General features: G+C 43.1%; 1 pseudogene; it reads right to left on the bottom strand.

Moving 5' to 3' along the window:
• Window positions 1-900: 900 nt before the first annotated feature.
• LOC125127081 (cytochrome P450 3A29-like) overlaps window positions 901-23,461 on the bottom strand; it is a 31,856-nt pseudogene continuing 9,295 nt past the window's right edge.

The raw sequence follows: 23,461 nt of genomic DNA, 5'->3' as shown, positions 1-23,461 counted from the left end.
CTGCAGCTCCAATTTGACCCCTAGCCTGGGAACTTCCATACGCTGCAGGTGCGGTCCTAAAAAGACAAAAAAGTAAAAGACAACACAAACTAATCATGTCTTAAGTGTCTCAGTTGAGGGTTACCAAAAAATATGTGTTCCCGTGATTGGTTTCTCAGGGCTATCTGAGATGCTGTCTCCCTGGCTTAAGTCCTCATTCCACCCCCAAAAACACTTAACTCTCAGGAAAAAAAAAAATGTGCTCCAAAAGGGAGATTTCAACTATGAATAAGCTTTCTAAGCAATGGGCAAAGTTACAGTGGATTAACTTTTATCTATTTAATATGTCAATTAGAGGTTTTGATAAAAGCCCCACCCAGGCAATGACCATGATGGTCAAAAGCATTTAGACACTGACTCTCCCTGATACAGTGTACACATTCCCCCTGATGTGCACAGAGGCATCAGATAATACTTTTGCAAAGAGGTGTTCACTGACTTTCTCAATATAACACTTAACTAAGCCTATTCAAAATAACACCTGTGATAGACATGTCAATACTGCCGTCACCCCAACATTTTGGTTTTCATGAAAGTTTGTAGATAAAGTTAAATGTTCATTTTTGATCAGTGCTCAGGAAGAGTAGATGGTACTAACTGGGGATGGATGGAGATGGCTGTATGCCATCTGCTGAGACTACATAGCTGGCCCTTACTAGTCACCTCCTTCATATGACACAGGATATAACACTCCACATAGACAGTGAGAAGCTAAGCAATGTGCAGAATCTCTAATCATCCATCAAGGGCAGTAGGTGAAGCCCATCTTCATTTCTGGGCTTCATCACAAAGGAAATCAAGGTCTCTGATGCTCCGGGGTGCAGCTTCCTTGAGGAACCAAGCCCAAGTCCTTAGGCAAAGTCAGGCTCCGCTTATGGTCCCATCTCTGGGCACAACCTTTAGAACAATGGGTTTTTCTGGTTGTATGAGTCCCTGAGGGCTTAATTTCAGGGGGATCTGCAACATGTGAACAAGCAAATGAGAACCAATTAATCAACAAAGGAAGCAAAATCGACAAGCTACATGACAGACAATAATTCTCAACAAACATATAAAAGCTTACTTTGAGCATCATATATCCTTGATTTTTTAAAATTACTAACTCACTGCGTTTCATAGATATAGGGACAGTCAGATTATCTATTTTTAATTGACTGAATTTCATTTTTTATTTATTTATTTACTTATTTTGTCTTTTTGCTGTTTCTTGGGCTGCTCCAATGGCATATGGAGGTTCCCAGGCTAGGGGTCTAATCAGAGCTGTGGCCACCACCCTACGCCACAGACACAGCAACGCCAGATCCGAGCCATGTCTGCGACCTACACCACAGTTCACGGCAACGCCGGATCCTTAACTCGCTGAGCAGGGCCAGGGATCAAATCCGCAACCTCATGGTTCCTTGTCAGATTTGTTTCCGCTGCGCCACGACGGGAACTCCTTATTTGATTGAATTTTAATAGTTTGCATCTTTCAGGGATTTGGTCTGTTTAGCTCCTGTTACAAAATATATGTGCATAAAGTTGTTTGCAGTATTCTCTTATCCTTTTTATATACTAAATTTTGTGTCCACTTTTATTGAGAAATAATTCACTATAGCAGTGTGTAAGTATAAGGTACACAGCATAATGAATTGATTTATTGTGAAATTATTACAAGAAGTTAACATCTATAAAAATAACTTTTATTTTAAAATAACTTCTATAAATATAAAATAACTTTTCCTCATGTGAAATCTTATATTACATAGAAATGTTCATTATAGCTATGTTTTACATTACATCCCTACCGAGATGAAAGAACTGAAATTTTTTACCTTTTATCACCTTCTTCCAATTTCCCTTCCTCATGTTTGATTCTTTCTACTTATTCTGCAGGCCATAATAAGACTGGATAGTGAAGCCCTCATCCATCCTTCATTCCACAAAATATCTATTGAGCACCTATTCTGCACCAGGCTGGCGATAAAATCATGTTGGTCTGTGTTATTTTTTTTTTTTTGATAGGCAAGAAATAGATTTATGAGGATAGGATTGGCCTGTGTTCTTCACTGATTTAAATTTAAGGAAAAATAATGAGTTTTACAAATTTCCTAGATTCTTAGGCATTATGGCAAACTCACTTGAAAAGGGATAGAGAGTCAATTTTGTGTATGTTGAAACTTGCAAGGTAACCCTGAGTTGGTATGACACATTTTGATTTGATGGACGATCCCGGACTTTTAAAAAGTCCAGTTTTAGAGTTCCCGCTGTGGCCCAGCAGTAACAAATCTGACTAGTATCCATGAGGTTGTGGGTTCAATCCCTGGCCTGGCTCAGTGGGTTAAAGGATCTGGCATTACTGTGAACTGTGGTGTAGGTTGCAGATGTGGCTCGGATCTGGTGTGGCTGTGGCTGTGGCTATAGCCAGCAGTTGCAGCTTCAATTTGACCCCTAGCCTGGTAACTTCCACATGCCAAGGGTGAGGCCCTAAAAGACAAAAAAAAAAAAAAAAAAGTCCAGTCTTCTCTGCCAGTAGAATTGTTCCAGTTTCTTGACAGGAAGAAGACTTTGTGAAGCTTTATGCTTGCTTTCAAACAATTTACTGGCTCCCAAGTGCAGTGCAAATGCTGAACCTCTGCAGACCTGCAGTGTTTTGTCTGACACTTTTAGCCCCATTCTCACCCCGTCACTCCTTCAGTATAGGGGGAGCCCACAGAGTGACCTTCTAACTCTGTTCACTGAAGGGCATGCAGACTGTCATGGAGGAGAGAAGCCCCAGCCTGGGGCTGATTGGGTGGAGCTTGCAGGGGGCATCTGCCCTTTCCAGGTATGCCAGAGGCTCCCTTTCTCTCAGGGCTGAGCCCTCTGTCTGTGCACACGTACAGTATGCCACACTGATGCCCACAAGTATCATGGGGACCATGTATCCTCCTCTTCCCTGAGAACCCACTCAAGGGAGCAGCTGCTTCTAAAGAGCCCGAATCCTAGAAACAAGCCTTGTTATAGGGCCGTGCTTGCTATGAATCAATGGAAACTGTTGTCTGTGCTCCTCAGAAGAGAGATTCCAGATCTTTCTATAAATGTACCACCTTGCTATTTTAGAATTTTAAATGGAATGCATATATTTCCCCTGCTACAGATGCACACACAAAATAGATATCATTTGTTACACAAACATCACAAAAACATCATTTGTCAAATTTTTAAAGGTCAGTTGAACATTTGTATCCAAGAGTTCTAAGTCAGCAGCCTATCATTCCTTAAGCATTTACCAGGGGATGTCAAGGCATCACTGGGAGTTTATAAGAGGAAAAAAAGGAGGGGCTAGGAGTTCCCGTCGTGGCTCAGTGGTTAACGAATCTGACCAGGAACCATGAGGTTTTGGGTTCGATCCCTGACCTTGCTCAGTGGATTAAGGATCTGGCATTGCCGTGAGCTGTGGTGTAGGTTGCAGACGCAGCTCGGATCCTGCGTTGCTGTGGCTGTGGTGTAGGCTGGAGACTACAGCTCCGATTCGACCCCTAGCCTGGGAACTTCCATATGCCGTGGGAGCGGCCCAAGAAAATGGCAAAAGGTGGGGGGGCTAGAGTTAAAGACATGCTTAGGTGCAAAGAAAACATAGGACCCAGGGATAAAGTATAAAATGAGGTGGTAGGACCCATGGTGCCAGCCTGTGGTAGCTGATGATGCAGCAGAGGGGAGAACCGGCCCTGGACTGGATGCATGCGGCTCCGTGGAGGGACTTGGGGACTGAACTAGAACTTGAAGAGTGAGAACAATGGGGGGAGACAGGGAAGAGCACACATAGAGTTATTACTGGAATGAAAAGGGAGCCCAGTGTGATGGCAGCAGGACCCTGGCAGGTGAGGGGACTGTGGGATCCTTCACATCTGGCGGCAATGCTCTCAATCAGGGAGTCTCGCCTTGGCTGCACATGAGAAGCAATGGGGGTGCTTTGAACACAACGCTCTGGGTAAATTATTTTAGAAAATCTGAGACGATCTAGGCATCAGGATTTTTTAAAGCTCCCCAGTAATTTCATTATACGAGTCGGGGTTGAGAATCTCTGTCAGGAGAGCTTCTGTAAGTGCTGGCGGAGAAGAGCATCGCTGAAAACTCATGAAGTGCACTCACGACAGCGCAGGCTTCCTTCCAGTGGACTTGAAATTGAATTTAAAATGTTGCTAAAGTTCAAAGGACTGCGTATAATCCTGTCATGCTAACTGCCCTGACTCCAGATGACCATTATCACTGGGTCTTTATTTTATTTTACTTTATTTTTGTCTTTTTTTGCCATTTCTTGGGCCACTCTCGTGGCATATGGAGATTCCTAGGCTAGGGGTCCAATCAGAGCTGTAGCCACTGGCCTACGCCAGAGCCACAGCAACACAGGATCCGAGCCGCATCTGCAACCTACACCCCAGTTCACGGCAATGCCGGATCCTTAACCCACTGAGCAAGGCCAGGGATCGAACCCGCAACCTCATGGTTCCTGGTCGGATTTGTTAACCACTGTGCCACGACAGGAGCTCCTATCACTGGGTCTTTATAAAGCCACAGACTTAGCCCTCCAGAGCTGAAGGACAATTCAAGGTTACAGATGACTCCAAACAGATCCTTTGGTTAATAGGACAAATTATTATTTGAAAAGATCACATTCTTATACACAGAGGGAGATACCCCTCAGTTAAAAAAAAATCCCAATAAGACATTAGTTATGCATAAAATTAACTCTCTGACCTGTGTTTCTTTACAAGGTTTGAAGGAGAAGTTCTGTAGGATTTTGACGAGAGCGAGTTTCATGTTCATGATGGCAAACCTCATGCCAATGCAGTTGCGGGGTCCAATCCCAAAAGGCAGGTAAGTGTAAGGATTCATGGTGTCCTTGTTTTTCTTATTGAACCTGGTTCCGTAAAAGTAGATGAAACAGTTGAATGAAACATAAAAATCACAAGAGCTCCATGTTTGAGGTTTTTACTTAAATCCTCTACCTGGACTGTAAGGGAGGTGGGGAGAGAAAGACAGACAGACAGGGGCACAAGGGTAAGGAAAGGGAAAACAGGGGGCAATAACAATTTAAATAATGGGAGGCATTTTTATCTGCTTCCGTCATCCATGAGCACCTGAGCAACATAAGTGTGCCCACATATTTTGGGGGCTGGCCGGTCATCTGCGGTGGGTATGCTGCTGTGACAAAGGGAAGCTCCAGGTCCTTCCCATCCCCCTCACTCTATGGGCACTTTCAGTCTCATTGAGATGAGATGAATGCTGTTTAAAAAAAAGAAAAATTATCGCAGTTCCTGTCGTGGCGCAGTGGTTAACAAACCAGACTAGTATCCATGAGGACTCTGGTTCGATCCCTGGCTTTGCTCAGTGGGTTAAAGATGCAGCGTTGCTGTGAGCTGTGGTGTAGGTTGTAGACACGGCTTGGATCTGTGGCATAGGCCAGGGGCTACAGCTCCAATTTGACCCCTCACCTGGGAACCTCCATATGCCATGGGTGCGGCCCTAAAAACATAAAAAAAAAAAAACTATCTCCAAACACTGAAATTAGGAGGTTGAGATGGCTGTTCATGCTCTGAAAGGCAAGTAGGAAATGTGACTGACTGAAGGCCATGTGGGGTCCTGTCTTCACTTCCACTTATGTTGGTCGTGTACTCATGGGTGATGGAAGCAGATGAAATGCTGCCCATGATTTAAACTGTTATTTCACCCTGTTTTCCTTTCTTTTGCCTTGTGTCTCTGTCTGTCTGTCTTTCTCCCCCTGACCCCCAGAATGCTAAAGTCAGATTTACTTAAGTATGATTCTACATTATGCTGACATAATCACTGATTTCCTTTCCATCTGTTCCACTAGCCTAAAAATTCCTCAATGGTTAGACCTATGTTTTATTCAAGTTTCACTTCTCAGTATTTGACTATATCAAGGAACATTGTGGATTTGGGGCAAGTGCTGATGGCATTGTGGTTATGTATATTTTGAACAGACCCTATTTTGTAGAACATCCTGCAATATTTACAGACCTTGTGACTTAACATATGTGGGAATTAAGAGAAGGGTAGCGGTGGCATGTAGATAGGGCAGTGTCATGGGTTGGTGGTGGTTGGGCAGGAAATGGGCACATATGGATACATTAAGAGTATTCCATAGACGTGCACAGACTTGTGCCTATTAAATATGCTTCTGTATATGTCAAATATACATGCACCTCAAAAATTCTCCATGATAGGCATTTTAAAAAAAATTTGGATTTCTCACTGCCCGGCCCAGGCCCTGACACACAGAGAGGCACTTAATTTCTGCTTAGCAACTAAATGAATCAAAGTGGTTGCAGAAATCCCACTCTTGGGCATATATCCGGACAAAACTCTACTTAAAAGAGAGACACGCACCCCCATGTTCGTTGCAGCACTATTCACAATAGCCAGGACAAGGAAACAACCCAAATGTCCATCGACAGATGATTGGATTCAGAAGATGTGGTATATATACACAATGGAATACTACTCAGCCATAAAAAAGAATGACATAATGCCATTTGCAGCAACATGGATGGAACTAGAGAGTCTCATACTGAGTGAAATGAGCCAGAAAGACAAAGACAAATACCATATGATATCACTTATAAATGGAATCTAATATCCAGCACAAATGAACATCTCCTCAGAAAAGAAAATCATGGGCTTAGAGAATAGACTTACGGCTGCCCGATGGGAGATGGGGGGGATGGGAGGGATCGGGAGCTTGGGGTTATCAGACACAACTTGGAATAGATTTACAAGGAGATCCTGCTGAGTAGCATTGAGAAATTTGTCTAGATACTCATATTGCAACAGAACAAAGGGTGGGGGAAAAAATGTATACATGTAAGGATAACTTGATTCCCTTGCTGCACAGTGGGAAAAAAAAAAAAAAAAGTGGTTGCAGAGCCATCTCTGGGTTTACACTCATAAAGCTCCAGGAGGGGAAGCTGCTGAACTTGGAGGTCCCCTGACCCAGAAAACAGGGACTTGATCAACTCTGACTATCTCTTTCAACAGGGGCTACGTGCAGAGGTTATGTCAACATCAGGGGCACCATAGCTAACACAACAAAGTCCCTGCCATCAGGGAGCTTATAGTCAGGGGCTACAGAAGTCTAAATCCCAGCTAATGCCCTAAAGAGGTCCCTCCAAATTGTGCTCATGACACACAAATAGGAAGCATCAACTCTCTACAGAGTCCAAGCTGTGTCCGGGCCAGACCTTGGCTCTGAATTTTCAGAAGTGGATGCTCAGCCCCTCCAAGGAGGACGTCTCAAATGTCTGAGAGTGAGGACTTCTCTGTGGAAGGTCAGCAAATACTGAGTAGAAGGAGCTGGCCCAGGACTGCAGTCACAGACAGCACTGGGGCCTGGGTGCACCTCTGCCCTCAGTGAGGCTCCTTGAACCACAGGGATGAGGTCTCTCGGTCCCCAGGCTACATCTCACAACAATGCTGGAGGAAACCGAAGCCAAAATTTTTGCTTTGTTTTGTCTTGTTTTGTCTTTTCTAGGGCTGCGCCTGCAGCCTATGGAAGTGCCCAGGCTAAAGGTCAAATCAGAGCTGCAGCTGCCGGCCTACACCATAGTCGGAGCAATTCAGGATCTGAGATGTGTCTGTGACCTACACCACAGCTCACAGATCCTTAACCCACCGAGCGAGGCCAGAGATTGAACCCACATCCTCGTGACTACTCGTTGGGCTCGGTACTGCTGAGCCATGCTGGGAATTCCAGAATCCAAGGTTTGTTAAAGAAATGGAATGTGGGGATATTGGTGGTAAATGCAGACAGCTGCGGAAAACAGAGAGAACATCTTAAAGAAAATAAAAATCTTACACACCTAAAAAAAGATAATGGTTAAGTAAACTGTGGCATACACACATGCTTAGAATGTTGATTACTGTTAAAAGCACCCAGTTCAAAATCAAACTGAATGCAATACCATCCCAAGTTTTAAAAATCTATAGGCATACAAAAACCTTTGTTAGCACATACATCCCATTATTAATGAGACCTATCTTAAGGTTGAGGGACATGGACGGAACATGATTTTGTTTTTCCTAGTCTACAGTTTGTAAAATTTTGACTCTAACAATGAGTCAAACTTTAAAAAAGAAACCCTCTAACAATAAAAAGATAGGCAAAGAAATGATCGTACGATCCCAACTTATCTACAATAATTGAGTCCTCAGAATGTGCTCAGACCAGCCTGGATCCGGGTGGGTCCCCTTCCCTGGGCATCACGGTCCCTCTGGGAATGAACACCCCGTGGACTTCCACGTCCTTCTTACAGACTCTTTCGAGTCTAGCAGCAAGTGGGATTAATCTGAGAATTTCATTCAACACCATGTCAAGGTATTCCATCTGTGCCAGGGCATCGTAGGTTGGAGGTGTCTGAAAGAACAGATTTTGATAAAGTGAAATTTGGGGTCTACTTTCAATTCAATTTCTCTTGTACGATGGCGAGAACGCAGGATCCTAACCACCAGAATGCCAGGGAAGGTCACAGTGCTGGTGAAATGGGAGGCGCTCCAGAGAATAATGGAAATTGGTAGAGGACCTTAGCACTTAGATATTTTAATATCTGTCATGTCCTTTGACCCCTCAGGGGCCACCTGTGATGTATGGAGCTGTTATAACTGTGGGAGACCATTGGGATAATCCCCTAAAAAGAACGTGAAATCCCTATCATGTAGTGTTTTTTTCTTTCTTATGGGAAAAAAATGTGGCTAATAGACAATCATCTTTACACTTAAGTGAAAGATGCCAAGGTCATCATTTACTTTCAAGAGGGAGGCCACACGCCTGCACCAAGGAAAGAAAAGGTGTAAAAAGGGACACCCATTACTCAACACAGAGCTTTTTACTTGAAAACTCCTGATGCTAATCCTTGTGCTTATACATACAAAATCTGAAAACACTATGTTATATAAAAACTCTAGGAGTTCCCGTCGGGGCTCGGTGGTTAACGCATCCGACTAGGAACCATGAGGTTGTGGGTTCAAGCCCTGGCCTTGCTCAGTGGGTTCAGGATCTGGCGTTGCCGTGAGCTGTGGTGTAGGTTGCAGATGCGGCTCGGATCTCATGTTGCTGTGGCTCTGGTGTAGGCCGGTGACTACAGCTCCAATTCAACCCCTAGCCTGGGAATCTCCATGTGCCACGGGAGCGGCGCTAGAAAAGGCAAAAAGACAATAAAAAAAGAAAAAAGAAAAACCAAAACCAAAACAAAAAAAAAACTCTAGAAGTAATTGGGTGGGGGGAATGAGTTCCTCTCTATACCAAATACATGAAAGAAGGGTGAGATGGGTGCTACCAGAAAGAGAATTCAGTTCCAGGGAACATTACAAGAGGATCAGAGCCCCCTCTCCCCTCAGCCCCACCCTCTGTGTCTGGAACAGGCCCCTGTTGTTTCCTCAGGTTTGACTGTAAGGTCTGAAGGTCTAAACAGGCCACTCCAGCCCTAGAGGCCAGGTCTCCTCACCCCACCAAGAATTCTAGTTTGGGCAGAGAACTGGCGACAGGGAGGGTGACACGTGGCTGTCACATAGTGTTACAGTTAAGGGACAGTACTGTAGAGGGTGACGAGGCTCAGGAGCCAACACCCTGGCTCCCAGCTTGGCGTCCTCATCACTAGGCACACGGCAGGTGCATGGAAGTGCTTCATCTCTCGGTAGCTCAGCTTTCTGAAATGCTACATGGACATAATCAGAGTTGACCCTTCCTAGGGTTGTGTGGCAGAGATAGTCTCTGCTCCCCAATATCCACATGGTCCCCCTATTTCCCAGCCCCTGTGAAGTTACGGGAAACCAGCTTTACCAATGGGCTGTGAACTGAGGCAATTACATTAGTTGGAGGACAAAAGATTTGAAAATCCAGTGAGCAGTGCTCGAGGTCCTTATTCCCCAGACAACAGGAAGACTTTGTGTCTAGATAACGCAGCTCCAGGATGCTGGGGCCTCCTCGTCAGTTTCCCCGAGTAACTGTGTGGAGCAGAGCTTCCCACTCCCACCCTCCACTGACCATCTGTGCTGCACTTGGAGATGTGGGTTAGCAGTTAACCTTTGCTATGAGAGCTCTGAGATTTGGGGGCTCATCTGTTCCTGAGGCATAACCTAACCTCTTGCTGACTAATACACAATTTTATCACAGTTAGATTCATTTACAAATACAAAGCACTTAGAACAGACATATATAGTGAAGTGCAAATTTTAGCCATTGGTGTTGTTTTATTGTAAGTATCATTATATATAAAAAAAAAGAATACCATCCTTTAGCTACTGTCTCCTAGTGGCCTTTCCATCTTATAGCAATGAAACAAATTCCAGTATAGGGGTTTACCAAGGAAGACAGACGATCTCTAATAGACCCTATGCTGTATCCTTACTTTGTATTTGAAGGACCCAGGACTCTGAAAGGTTATAGACTCGTCAAAAACCATTCAGGTCTAATTCTCATGTGCTCTGTTCCTACCCTTTGCCCTTTCCTAGTCCTCAATTTTCCCAGGGTGGTAGACTGAATTAAAGGTCCCAAGTCTCTACTCCTTCCTGTGTCCACGCCCTTTGTCATCTACCCTTGTGGCACCCTCCCATTGTGCCTCTGGGGTTGACCAGGCGGCTCACTTTGAACAGTGGCGAGCTGGCTCAGGGTGACACTGGCAGAGGTTTGAAGGCACCCGTAATGTTTGAATTTCTTGCTCTTGCATCTCCCATTGCCCTGAGAAGCTGACCCAAGGGGACTGAAAGTTGGGAGAAGCACGTGTGGAGCTGAGTCAGCCCTGCCACCGTAGACAAGGTCAGCCTAGATCAGCCAACAGCTAGACCAATGCAAGTCCAGCCAGTATCAACAGACCAAGCAGGCTTGACCAAGAGATGCTTATCGTGCAATGCCACGGAGGTTGTGCGATTTTTTAAAAATTGGTGTTATTATAATAATTGATATCCAGGACCAGCACTCTATTCAAAGGTCCTTTATTTATTTAGTTAGTTAGTTATTTGTCTTTTTGCCATTTTGGGGGCTGCTCCTGCGGCACATGGAGGTTCCCAGGCTAGGGGTCGAATCAGAGCCATAGCTGCTGGCCTACGCCAGAGCCACAGCAACTTGGGATCCGAGCCGCGTCTGCAACCTACACCGCAGCTCACGGCAACGCCGGATCCTGAACCCACTGAGCAAGGCCAAGGATCAAACCCACAACCTCATGATGCCTAGTTGGATTCGTTAACCACTGAGCCACGACGGGAACTCCAAGGTCCTATATTTATGAGAGTAGCATGCATTACCTATGTTTACTTCTTTATTTTTGACTCTTTAGGTGTAGTTCAGGTAAAAATTTTGATGCCTCTGTTTCTTTACAAAAATCTCCGAAAACGTGATAAGCAGACACTCCTGCTAAGGCTCCACCTTCCCCCCTCCCCCTCCAGGTATCATCGCTGACCTTAGTGGGGAAGGTCACATCAATCTCCTTCTGCAGCTTCTCCTGGATGTCAGGGTGAGTGGCCAATTTATACATCAGGAAGGACAGAGAAGTGCTAGTGGTCTCATAGCCAGCAAAAATAAAGATAATACCTTGGGCCACGAGTTCTTCGTCAAACAGGACTAAAAAGAAATTAAAGACGTTGTAGATAAAGCCTGTCAATGAAAAAGCCACAATTTAGATGATGAGAAAACTAAATGAAAGTCCCAAATTGCTAGAGAAAAAATGTACAAGTAACTCAGAGTCAACGTGGGAGTGGTTTTCACTCTCATGTCTGCCTCATAGTGCCAGAAAAAGTGAAAAAAAAAAAAGAGTCTTAGTCCAGTTTTTCTTAAGGTCTACCGTATTCTTGGCCCTCTGCTCCTAGGAATGGCAGCCTCCCAACCAACACAGCTGGGTGATTTCAAGAGAGAGCATTTGTGTCTAACATATGCATTGTTGTCAATATGTCCCTCAGAGAATCCTAAATGCACTTTAGCTACAAGAAATACGAGGTAGCATTTTCTTCCACAGCAATTTCCACTAGTCTAGCTAAATTATACCTGATACTTTTGAAAGATTTTGCAACACCAAGCCTATATGATAGGGAAAATTAAATGATTTTTTTACCTAAACATGTTCGTATACTCTTGAGAATTCAATATCGTGCTAGAGAGGAGCTCCTGTTTTAGTGCAGCGGAAACAAATCTGACTAGGAACCATGAGGTTGCTGGTTCGATCGCTGGCCTCATTCAGTGGGTTAAGGATCCAGTGTTGCTGTGAGCTATGGTGTAGGTCACAGACAGGGCTCGGATCTGGTATTGCTGTGGCTGTGGTATAGGCTGGCAGCTCTAGTTCCGATTGGACCCCTAGCCTGGGAACCTCCATATGCCATGGGTGCAGCCCTAAAAAGACCAAAAAAAAAAAAAATATTGTGCTAGAGAAAACTCTTGCTACTCAACAAGTGGTCCATGGACCAGCAGCAGCAGCAGTATCTGGGAGCTTATTAGAAACGCAGAGTCTGGTACAACCACTGTGGAAAATAGTATGGAAGTTCCTCAGAAAACTAAATCTGTAACTACTGTATGATCCAGTAATCCTACTCCTGGGCATATATCCAGACAAAGCTACAATTCAAAAAGATACACACACCTGTATGTTTATTGCAGCACTAGTCACAATAGCCAAGACAAGAAGGAAACAACCTAAATATCCATCAACAGATGAATGGATAAAGAAGATGTGGTATGTATATATAATGGACTAGCACTCAGCTATAAAAAAGAATGAAATAATGCCATTTGCAGCAACATGGATGCAACTAGAGAGTCTTACACCAAGTGAAATACGTCAGAAAGAGAAGGACAAATACCATATGACATCACTTATATGTGGAATCTAAAATATGGCACAAGTGAACCTATCTACAAAACAGAAACAGACTCGCAGACATGGAGAAGAGACCTGTGTTTGCCAGAGAGTGGAGGGGGGATTGGGATGGGCTGGCAGTTTGGGGGTAGTAGATGCAAACTACTACATTTAGAAAAGATCAACAACAAGGTCCTACTGTATAGAACAGGGAACTATATCCAATCACTTGGATAGACCATGGTGGAAGATAAGAAAGGGAATGTATATATATGTCTGACTGAGTCACTTTGATGTACAGCAGAAGTTGGAACAACATGGTAAATCGACTATACTTTAATCATAACAAAAAAAGAAATGCAGAGTCTCACACCCCAAGCTAGAACAGCAGAAACAAAATATGCACATTCATGAGATGTGGTGGTTTGTGTACACAATGTGTCCTGAGAAGCAAGGATTATACTTTGGGAGGTGTCAGGTAAGAGAAGACCTGGGGATCAAGCCTTCAAGTGGGTGAGCTAGACATGTACAGAAACTATGGAGATTTAAAAAAAAAAAAAAAATCAGAGTTCCCGGGTGGCACAGTGGAAATGAAATTGACTAGAATCCATGAAGATGCAGGTTTGATCCCTGGCCCCACTCAGTGCATTAAGGATCCAGCATTGTCACGCGTTATGGTGTAGGTTTGCAGACTCAGCTTGGATTCTGCATTGTTGTGGCTGTGGCATAGGCATGCAGCTGTAGCTCTGATTCGACCCCTAGCCTGGGAACTTCCATATGCCACAGATGGGAGCCTAAAAATTAAAAAAAAAAAAAAAAAGCTAGAAGAATTGGATTTACCCTAGTCTCTAATTAATGATATTAAAAGAGAAGAAAGAATGTATCCTTAGAAAGACATTGTCCAGCATGAACTATAGAAAACTAGGATGCAATGAGCGCAATTGGCAATGCTTCAGTTATGGCCTGAATGTCATCTTCTCAGTGTCTGCCCCCCTTACTGTGCTCAGAAAATAGCCCAGTGATTATAAAACAGGTCTCTTTTTAAAAATTTTCTCCTGAGAGAAACCAAGCATGGTCAGACTCTAATCTATTTGATGGGACTGGACCAGAATTTTTATATACTTAAAGTACTCAAATCAATATAGCATCTACCTCAATCATGTAACAAACACAAAATGAGTGTAAAAAACATCTACAAGATTCTTGCAGCCCAAAGATGATTCCTCTATGCTACTGCGGGTAAACTTATCGATGAGTTTTTTCCCCCTAGTCAGCATAAACACTACGAAACTCAAAGTGTGGAGCTATGCTATCTAATATGTGACCATTTACATTTAAGTTTTGGTTAATTAAAATTAAGTACAAGTTAGCATTACGTTTCCAGAGACACTAGCTATATGTCAAGTGCTCAGTAGGCACAAAATTCAATAATTTTGTGAGATGATTGTCAAACCACGGAGAGCTTGAAATGGGCCACGTGGGAGCACTCCTGCCATGAAAATAAAGAATAAATCAGGGTCTTCATGTTTGAAAGAGAAAGACAGAGAGTCTGTTTACATCACTGGTTATGGGTAGCTGTAAAAATATTTATGTTTATTCATCCTGTGTAAATATACTTGATGTTCTCAGCTTTGTTCGCTGAGAGGATCTAGACATAACGAAACCGAAGCAGCAATGCCCATTCCTAGGCCCTAGATTGTGATTTCTAAATACCATTTCTCAATAAAGGGAACCAGGACTCCTTGGGAAATGGCTGGTTCAGGGCTAGTCAGGGCAAGAGAGAAGAGAAACCTGCAAAGGTCCTGCATCGGAAGGCAAGGAAAGGCATTCCCACAGTGGCTTAGCAGGTTAAGGACCTGATGTAGTCTCCATGAGGATACAGGTTTGATCCCTGGCTTCGCTCAGTGGGTTAAGAATCTGGCATCGCCACAAGTTGTGACGTAGGTCACAGCTACAGCTCTGATTTGACCCCTAGCCTGGGAACTTCCATATGCCACAGATGTGGCCATAAAAATAAGGAAAAAAAGAAAGCAAGGAAGTCCTCAGAAAATAATAAGTGTAAATAATATAGGATACTTGGTAGACTACAATGATGGATGTATGTGGTTATACATTTATCAAAACTCATAGAGTGAAAAACACCAAGAACTCTAATGTACACTAGGGACATTGGGTGATAAAATTGTATCAGTGTATGTTTGCTATAAGATGCACACCACTCTGGTGTTGTCTTTTGATGTTGGGGGAGGCTCTGTGTAGGTGGGGGCAGGCTATATATTGGGAATCTCTACACTTCATTATTTTTGAACCTAATTACTAAAAAAAGTATTGAAAAAATTTTCAAAACGAAGAAAAAAGAAAAAATTACAGGAGGCTACTAGAAAGAACTCCAGTGAACAAACCTGAGAGGTTTTTGAGAATCAACATAAAGAATGATGATAGAGAGTCAGTTAGTGATACATGAGATCATACTGATATAAATAAAGAAATAAGTGAATGGAGGAGAATGGAGAGCTCCCCCTTAAAATAGAACATCAACTCATAAATACAGAAAAAAATTGGAATCAGAAGGTCATCATTTTGCAACCATGATAGCAACAATGGTTTCAGTCAAAAACCATTCACGACAAAAACTAGGAGGTGAGAGTGTGAAGAGAAACAGAATATTTACAGACTCAGTTGCTTCTCCCATGAATTACGTATTAATGACAAAGGGAACATTAAACTTGACAGTGATTAAGCCCGTGAACACGACTTTACCAAATGTGCCAAGTTAAGGTCACCAGCACTGGGGCTTGTGCCTCCTGATGTGATGAAGCCTTGATGCAAACTTCCAGGCAGAGGCTCTGACTCAGTGGGTCTGGAGGAGCCTGAGCGTCCACACTGGAAACAAGGGCCCCAGAGGCTCCGCTGTAGGGGATGCACAGACCAGGACTGGCTTCTGGGCCTGACCTCCTTGCTGCACTTGCCCTTCAAGCTCTGAACAAAGTTGTGCCCGCCCACTTCTAGGAAGCACCTCTGGCTACCGTTTCTCTCTGAACGTGTGACTTTCTTCAATGGGGCAGAAATTCTCATCTGCCTGGAAAACTTCCTGCACATTTTCAGAACCACCCCTTCCTCTGGGCCTCCCCACAGGGGCCCCTCTGAAACCTCCGTGGTTACCTTTATGGGTATCCATTTCTTTGGAATTCTGGTGGTTAATTATCAGCTGAAGAAAGTCCACATGGTGCTGGAAACAGAAAGACATTTCAATGATAGAAAATTACTTGTAAAATCATACATAAATCCAGAGTGCAGTATATAACCTCTATCTTTAGCCCTTAAAGAGCAGAAGTCTAACTAGTATTGCCCGAGTTTTTAGTGAAGAAAAGCACCCACCTACAAATCTTGGAGAACATATTTCCCAGAGAGAAATCCAGACATCATGTCCAATTGATGTTTGTTCCTTACTCTCTCTGATCTTTGGCTTCTCTGGCTTTTGAAACCCTCCTTAAGGAGTTGCCTGCTCTCTCTCCTATCACACCTGTTTGCTGAGGAGGAAGTTCCTAACTTCAATCCTTCTTTTTTTTTCCCCTCCAGCTTTTCTCCTTAATGAATGTCCACACAAATAATCCACTGACATTAGCAGAGTTCACCGGCAGCTTTTGTATAAGCATCTTCAAGTGCCCATCCTTCCAGAAGGTTATACAATATTCAGTGACATCCTAGAGTGCACAACCCTGTCCCCCTGACCTGCAGACATCCTTGTGCTGGCCCCAGCTTTAGGAGGCAAAGCTGGGTTCACCAGCTTGCAGCCTCATCATCCAGAGAAGACCCCTGCCCACTCAGACTATGAGAGGCTCAAATTTACCATAGACTACACCCCGCAGGTGCACAGGGCTTCCACTGGACCATCTGTGAGATAGGAGGCTTGGGACTGAAGTGGTTCTTTGCCAGTATAATATATGGGGACAGTCTAACACCAGGTAAGTAATTCCAAATAGTAATTTGTATCCTTAGACAATTTATTGAAAGGAAGTGATAGGTTTTTATCTTAATATTTATGTAGTGATATACTAATTGGTATGCCTCTTATTAAACATTACTCTCTGACTCATTTTTTTAATCCTTTTCTCAACCTCAAACTTCTTCATTCCCTCGAAATGTTAGAACTCTCCCAGTCTAAATTCTATGATTCTCTACCTGCCATAAAGATGCAGAAGTGCACAAATATGTGTAACAGCTCAATAAATTACCCAAAAAACATGTTCACCACCAAACTGAACATTTTACCATTTGTTGATCTTTGAGGCGACTTTCTTTTATGCTTTTTACAGATTTTGTGAAAAAAAAAAATCCATGGCACTTTTTGAAAACAGAGAGATATTTAATACTTCAAAGACGGGGCTGAGGAATGGAAAGAGTGCTGTAGGGAAAAAGATAAAAGGAAAGCTCAGTGAAAATGCAAAAACTTATTTGGAACAATTATAATTTTCCCTACCAGTCAAAAAGTGAAAGACACCCAGGTTCTCGACCAGGAGTCATTCCCTCTATGATCTATGCTCAGACTTCCAAGCCAAGTCAGAACAAGGCCAAGTCCACATATAGGGACCATCACTATGGCAGTGAGATCAGTGGTTCCTTCTGCATCTTTGCAATGACCAAAGGAACAGAAAGGAATAGGATTATATTCCTGGATCTCAGAGCATTTCCTTTTGTTTTGTTTTCTTTTCCTTTTACGGGCCACACCCATGGCATACGGAAGTTCCCAGGCTAGGGGTTGAAACTGAAATGGAGCCACAGCCACACCAACGCTCATAGCCTTTTATTATTGGACTAGAGTATCTTTGGATAAACTAGATTAACGTCTGCTATTGTAATTGGACTGTATAAAAAATAATAGGATAGAAATGATAAAGTGTAAGTCTTTTACCCATGATGAAATGATGTTAAAAATCAATAACAGGAGTTCCCATCACAGCTCAGTGGTTAACAAATCTGGCTAGGAACCATGAGGTTGTGGGTTTGAACCCTGGCCTTGCTCAGTGGGTTAAGGATCCGGCGTTGCCGTGAGCTGTGGTGTATGCAGGTTGCAGATGCGGGTCAGATCCCGTGTTGCTGTGGCTGTGGTGTAGGCTGGCAGCTACAGCTCTGATTAGACCCCTACCCTGGGAACCTCCATATGCCGTGGGAGCGGCCCTAGAAAAGGCAAAAAGACAAAAACAAATCAATAACAGTAAGAAAATTGAGAAATTCACAGATACGTGGACATTAAACTATACACTGACAAATAACCAACGGTTATAGAAGAAATAAAAAGGGCAATTAAGAATTACTTTGAAATGAATAAAAGTTAAGCATGACAGGAGTTCCCTGTTGGCCACTGGTTAAGGTTTTCATTGCTATGTCATGGGTTTGATCCCTGGCCTAGGAACTTCTGCATGCCACAGGTCTGGTAAAAAAGAAAAAAAAAAAAAAAAGGAAAAATGAGTGAATTGCATGGTATGTGAATTCTAACTCAATAAATCTATCAAAAAAATTTAAATGTCGGAGTTCCAGTTGTGGCTCAGAGGTAACGAACCAGACTAGCATCCACGAGGATGCAGATTCGATCCCTGGCCTTGCTGAGTGGGTAAAGGAACCTGTGTGTTGCTGCAAGCTGTGGCATAGGTCACAGATGCAGCTCAGGTCCTGCGTTGCTCTGGCTGTGGCGTAGGCCAGCAGCTACAGCTCTGATTCGACCCCTAGCCTTCCATATGCTGCAAGTGTGGCCCTTTTTCTTTTTTTGACTATAAATGGTCAAGGGATGTGAATAGAAGAGACATTTAAAAAGATACTAAAGTTGACAGCCAACATAAAAAAAATCACTCAACGTACAGTTACCATTAGCAAAATGCCTATCAAAATCACTTCACGCCCACCAGGATGGCCATAATCGCAAAGATAGAAAAAAGTTGACCACGTGTTTTCACGAATGACAAGAAATCAAATGCTTCATACATGACTGGTGGGAATATAAAATGGTGTGACTATTGCGGAAAACAGTTGAAATTTCCTTAATAAGTTAAACACAGTTACTTTATAACTCAGCAGTTCCACCCTTGAGAATGTATCCAAACACCCAAAACAGGTATTTCAACAAAAACCTTTACATGGATGCACATATAAAAGCCAAAAATTGGAAACAACTCAAATATCCATCAGCTGATGAATGGAGAGACAAAATTCAGAATGTCCACATAATGGAATTTTTTTTGTCTTTTTTTTTTTTTTTTTTGCTTTTTAGGGCCACACCCATGACATATGGAAGTTCCCAGCCCAGAGGTTGAACGGGAGCCTTAGTTGCTGGCCTACACCACAGCCACAGCCACAGCCACTCAGGATCCAAGCCATGTCTGCGACCTACACCACAGCTCACAGCAACACTGGATCCTTAACCCACTGAGCAAGGCCAGGGGTTGAGCCTGCGTTCCCATGGTTACTAGTCAGATTCATTTCTGCCGAGCCACAGTGGGAACTCCCCACATAATGGAATATTATTTACTCATACAACGAAATGCAGCACTGATATATGCTACAATATGGATGAACCTTGAAAATATGATGATAAATGAAAATAGCCACAAAATATGACTTACGATATGATTCTGTCTATATGAAGTGTTCAGAATAGGTAACTCTATAGAGGCAGAAAGTGGATGGGTGATTCGTTAGGGCTAAGGGGAGTGGGAAGTGACTAAAATCGACTATAGTATAGTGTATGTGTACCCATACACATATCTTTGTGCTGAAAACATTTTCCCAGTTTTATTGAGTTATAATTGAGATTCATAGTATAATAGTTTAATGTGTGCAGCATAATGATGTGATTTTCCTATACTGTGAAATGATTATGGCCATGCATTAATATCCATCACTTTTTTCCAGTTAAATTTTTTCTTTTTGATGAGAAATTTTAGAGCTTATTTCTCTTAGCCATGTGTAAAGATAGCATACAGCAGGGATAACAATACTCATGTCAGGCCTTACACTGCCAGTACTTTTTATGTTTTTGTTTTGTTTTGTTTGTCTTTTTGCCTTTTCCAGGTCCACTCCAGAGGCACATGGAGGTTCCCAGGCTAGGGGTCCCATCGGAGCTGTAGCCACCGGCCTACACCAGAGCCACAGCAACGCCGGATCCAAGCCGAGTCTGCAACCTACACCATAGCTCACGGCAACACCAGATCCCCAACCCACTAAGCAAGGCCAGGCATCGAACCCACAACCTCATGGACTCCTAGTTGGATTTGCCAACCACTGTACCATGACGGGAACTCCGGTACTTTTTATGTTATAATGGAATTTTGTACCTTTGGGCCACCTTCATCCATTCTCCCACCACCCAACCCCCACTTCTTATAACCAAAAATCTGATCTCATTTTCCTGTGAATTTGGCTTTCTTCTTTTTGATTCAATATATAAATATTTGCTTTCTCTGACTTATTGCATTTAGTATAATGCCCTCAAGGTCCACCCAACTTGTTGCAAATGACAGAATTGCCTTGCTCTTTTATAGCTGAATAGTATTCCATTGCATATTTATACCACATTTCCCTACCTTTTCATCTGTTGATGGACCATTAGGATGTAAAAACCAATAAATTGTACATACAAAATGGGATAAATTATATGGTATATGAGCTCCATCTCAATAAATCTATTATGGAAAAGAAAGATAAAGGAAAGAAGGAGAAGGAGGGGAGGAAAGTGTGGTGCAGTGGAAGTAAATCTGACCAGTATCCATGAGGATGCAGGTTCAATCCCTGACCTCACCCAGTGGGTCAGGGATCCAGTGTTGCCATGAGCTGTGATGTAGGTCACAGACTCGGCTCAGATCCCACATTGCTGCGGCTGTGGTGTAGGCTGGCAGCTGTAGCTTCAATTCGACTCCTAGCCTGGGAACTTCCATATGCCTCGGGTGCAGCCCTGAAAAAAAAAAAAAGAAAGAAAGAAAAAGAAATATAGTAGCCCACATACTTATAAAGAGAAGTAATGGATCGAGACAATCAAATATTACAATTTTTTGGACATATTCCACAAATGGATGTTGTGGATTGTTGAGAGAATCAGTTTTCACTCCAAATGCTGTTCCAGTAGTCATATCCAGGCTGTAGGCTCCAAAGATGCTGAATCCAAAAAGCATGACATGGAAAATTAAAGTCCGCACGTTTGTGTTATCCTTGCCCAACACGTGCAACAGGAATGGCATGCAAATTCAGAGGACCAGGCAAGACAGGTAAAGAGCCATATTCTTTCAGAGGCACCGGCTATACCATCTCATAAGGTGTATAGGAGATGCCAGTGGTGCAGCTGGCCCTGCTGCAGGAGTGATGGGGACACTAGGGCAAGATAGACACCCCTCTGAGTCAAACGGGGATAGAGACCCATAATCAAATAACAGCAGTGTGTCTCGACTGTAAGCAATATTAGGTGTATAAGCACTGTACTTAGACAAAGAGCGTAAAATTAACTCATTCTCAAGAGGATGTCCTGTCAAGAAAGGGGAAACCGATCTGGGTCTTTCTTCACCACGGTCTCTGTGCTCAGGGCTGACTCCTCTTCTGCATGTTACCGAACTGCAGCAGCTCCCTGTTCTGAGCTGCCAGGAACATCCTCTCTCCTTGTCTTACACCCCTGCTAAGGTTCCTAAAAGTCCGCCCTGTGGTTGTCCAGGATTCTGTGGTTGTCCTGAGGGCAGAGTCCTTTCTGTAAAATGTAGGAACTAAAAAGCGTTTCTAGTTTAAAATAAATAAATAAATCACTCCAAACTGACTTAGGAGACCCCTAAGGTAATTGACCATAGGTCCTCAGTTTTTCCAGGATGGTCAGAGTTTAAACTTGTTCTACCGTAATTTACAAAATCCCAGAAAAGACAATAAAGGCTGTGGCCACCCTACTGATATCCTGTAGAGGATCTTTTGTTTTGTTTTGTTTTTCTCTTTTTGCTATTTCTTTGGGCCGCTCCCGCGGCATATGGAGGTTCCCAGGCTAGGGGTTGAATCGGAGCTGCAGCCACTGGCCTACGCCAGAGCCACAGCAACGCAGGATCTGAGCCGCGTCTGTAACCTACACCACAGCTCACGGCAACACTGGATCCTTAACCCACTGAGCAAGGCCAGGGATCGAACCCGCAACCTCATGGTTCCTAGTTGGATTCGTTAACCACTGCGCCACGACGAGAGCTCTTTTTTTTTTTTTTTTTTTTTTTTTGAGAGTAAAAGAAGGAGAATTGGTGGTAGGACTTAATGTTTAGTATTTATAGGTATCTTTACCCAAACTTTGAAGAGGTTTTAGTTATTCCAAAGTCCATAATGTTATGTTCTTACCCCATTACCCACTACTATGGACTGAGTGCATTCATGTACCACCATTTCATTTGCTCGAAACTCTGGTTCAGTCATGTTTCTCAACTGTATAATTTGGTATTTCAGAATAGCAAAGGTGACAATTAAGCAGATAAGTTGATCCTGGACCGTGTACACAGAAGTCCTCTTCTCTCTCAGTGGCCCTATTTCTTATTTTTATTTTTTGCCTGGCTTCCCAGCACTCCTCCTTGGGTGGCACACTCGAGTGGTAAAACCACATACCTACTTCTGTTTGGTCACTAGAGTAACTCAGCCGTGGGCATTTCCACTCCATGGCAGGCAGCTTGAGGGTCTCAAGTGAGCTCAGATAGCCAGAAGCTGAATTTCCACTTACTCTTTCACATTGATGGGCTTGCCTTTCTCTGTTTCCTTCCTCAGGTTCCTCACCAGTGCATCTCCATACTGAACAACAATGGGGAACATCTAGACACAAAATAAACACCACCCAGAGGTAAATGCAGAGACTCAAGTCCTAGAAGGATCTGGCTTTCCCAAGCATGGAGCAGTTTGTCACATTTTATAATGAATCGTAGAATGTTTCTTCTAGGAAGTGAAAAGAAAAAAACCACTTTTAGGAAACTCAAATTAGAAGACCAATCCTTGGAAAGGCACTACATTCTTATTTTCTTCTCTCTCTCTCTACTTTTTTTTTTTTTTTTTTTGGCCACACCCATGGTATGCAGAAGTTCTGAGGCCGGGGATTGAATCCTGAGCCACAGCTTTAACCAGAGCTATAGCAGTGACCATGCCAGGTCCTTAACCCTGAGGCCACTAGGGAACTCTCTATGATCTTTTGTTTTCTACCTGTCGCTAAAGTCATTCTTTGAGTTTTTAAAAGCAAGCCATCTTTCCTTACCTTCTTGAGCTTTCCACTGGTGAAGGTTGGAGACAGCAACGTTTGTATTCTCTTCCATTGTTCATCCACAGCCAGACACATGGAATTTTTCTGTAATTCCCAATGGGCCAAAATACTAGAGTTGAAAGTAAATACATTCTACCGTACATAAGTTTTGGAGGTTTCAAAATGGTGGAAAAAAACCTGTTAAATGGGCACCAATTAGTCAACCAATATTCAGTGACTGTCTACTTAGTAGCAAGCCCTATGCTAGATGATCAAGAAATATTTGCCTTGGAACATGATGAATGAAGGATAATGGGAGGAAGAGAATGTATGTATATATAAGAACTGGGTCACTCTGCTGTACAGCAGAAATTGACAA

Source organism: Phacochoerus africanus, chromosome 5 (genome assembly GCF_016906955.1).
Source record: "Phacochoerus africanus isolate WHEZ1 chromosome 5, ROS_Pafr_v1, whole genome shotgun sequence".
In the NCBI taxonomy this organism is placed as follows: Eukaryota; Metazoa; Chordata; class Mammalia; order Artiodactyla; family Suidae; genus Phacochoerus; species Phacochoerus africanus.
This window is presented reverse-complemented; position numbering and strand designations above follow the sequence as displayed.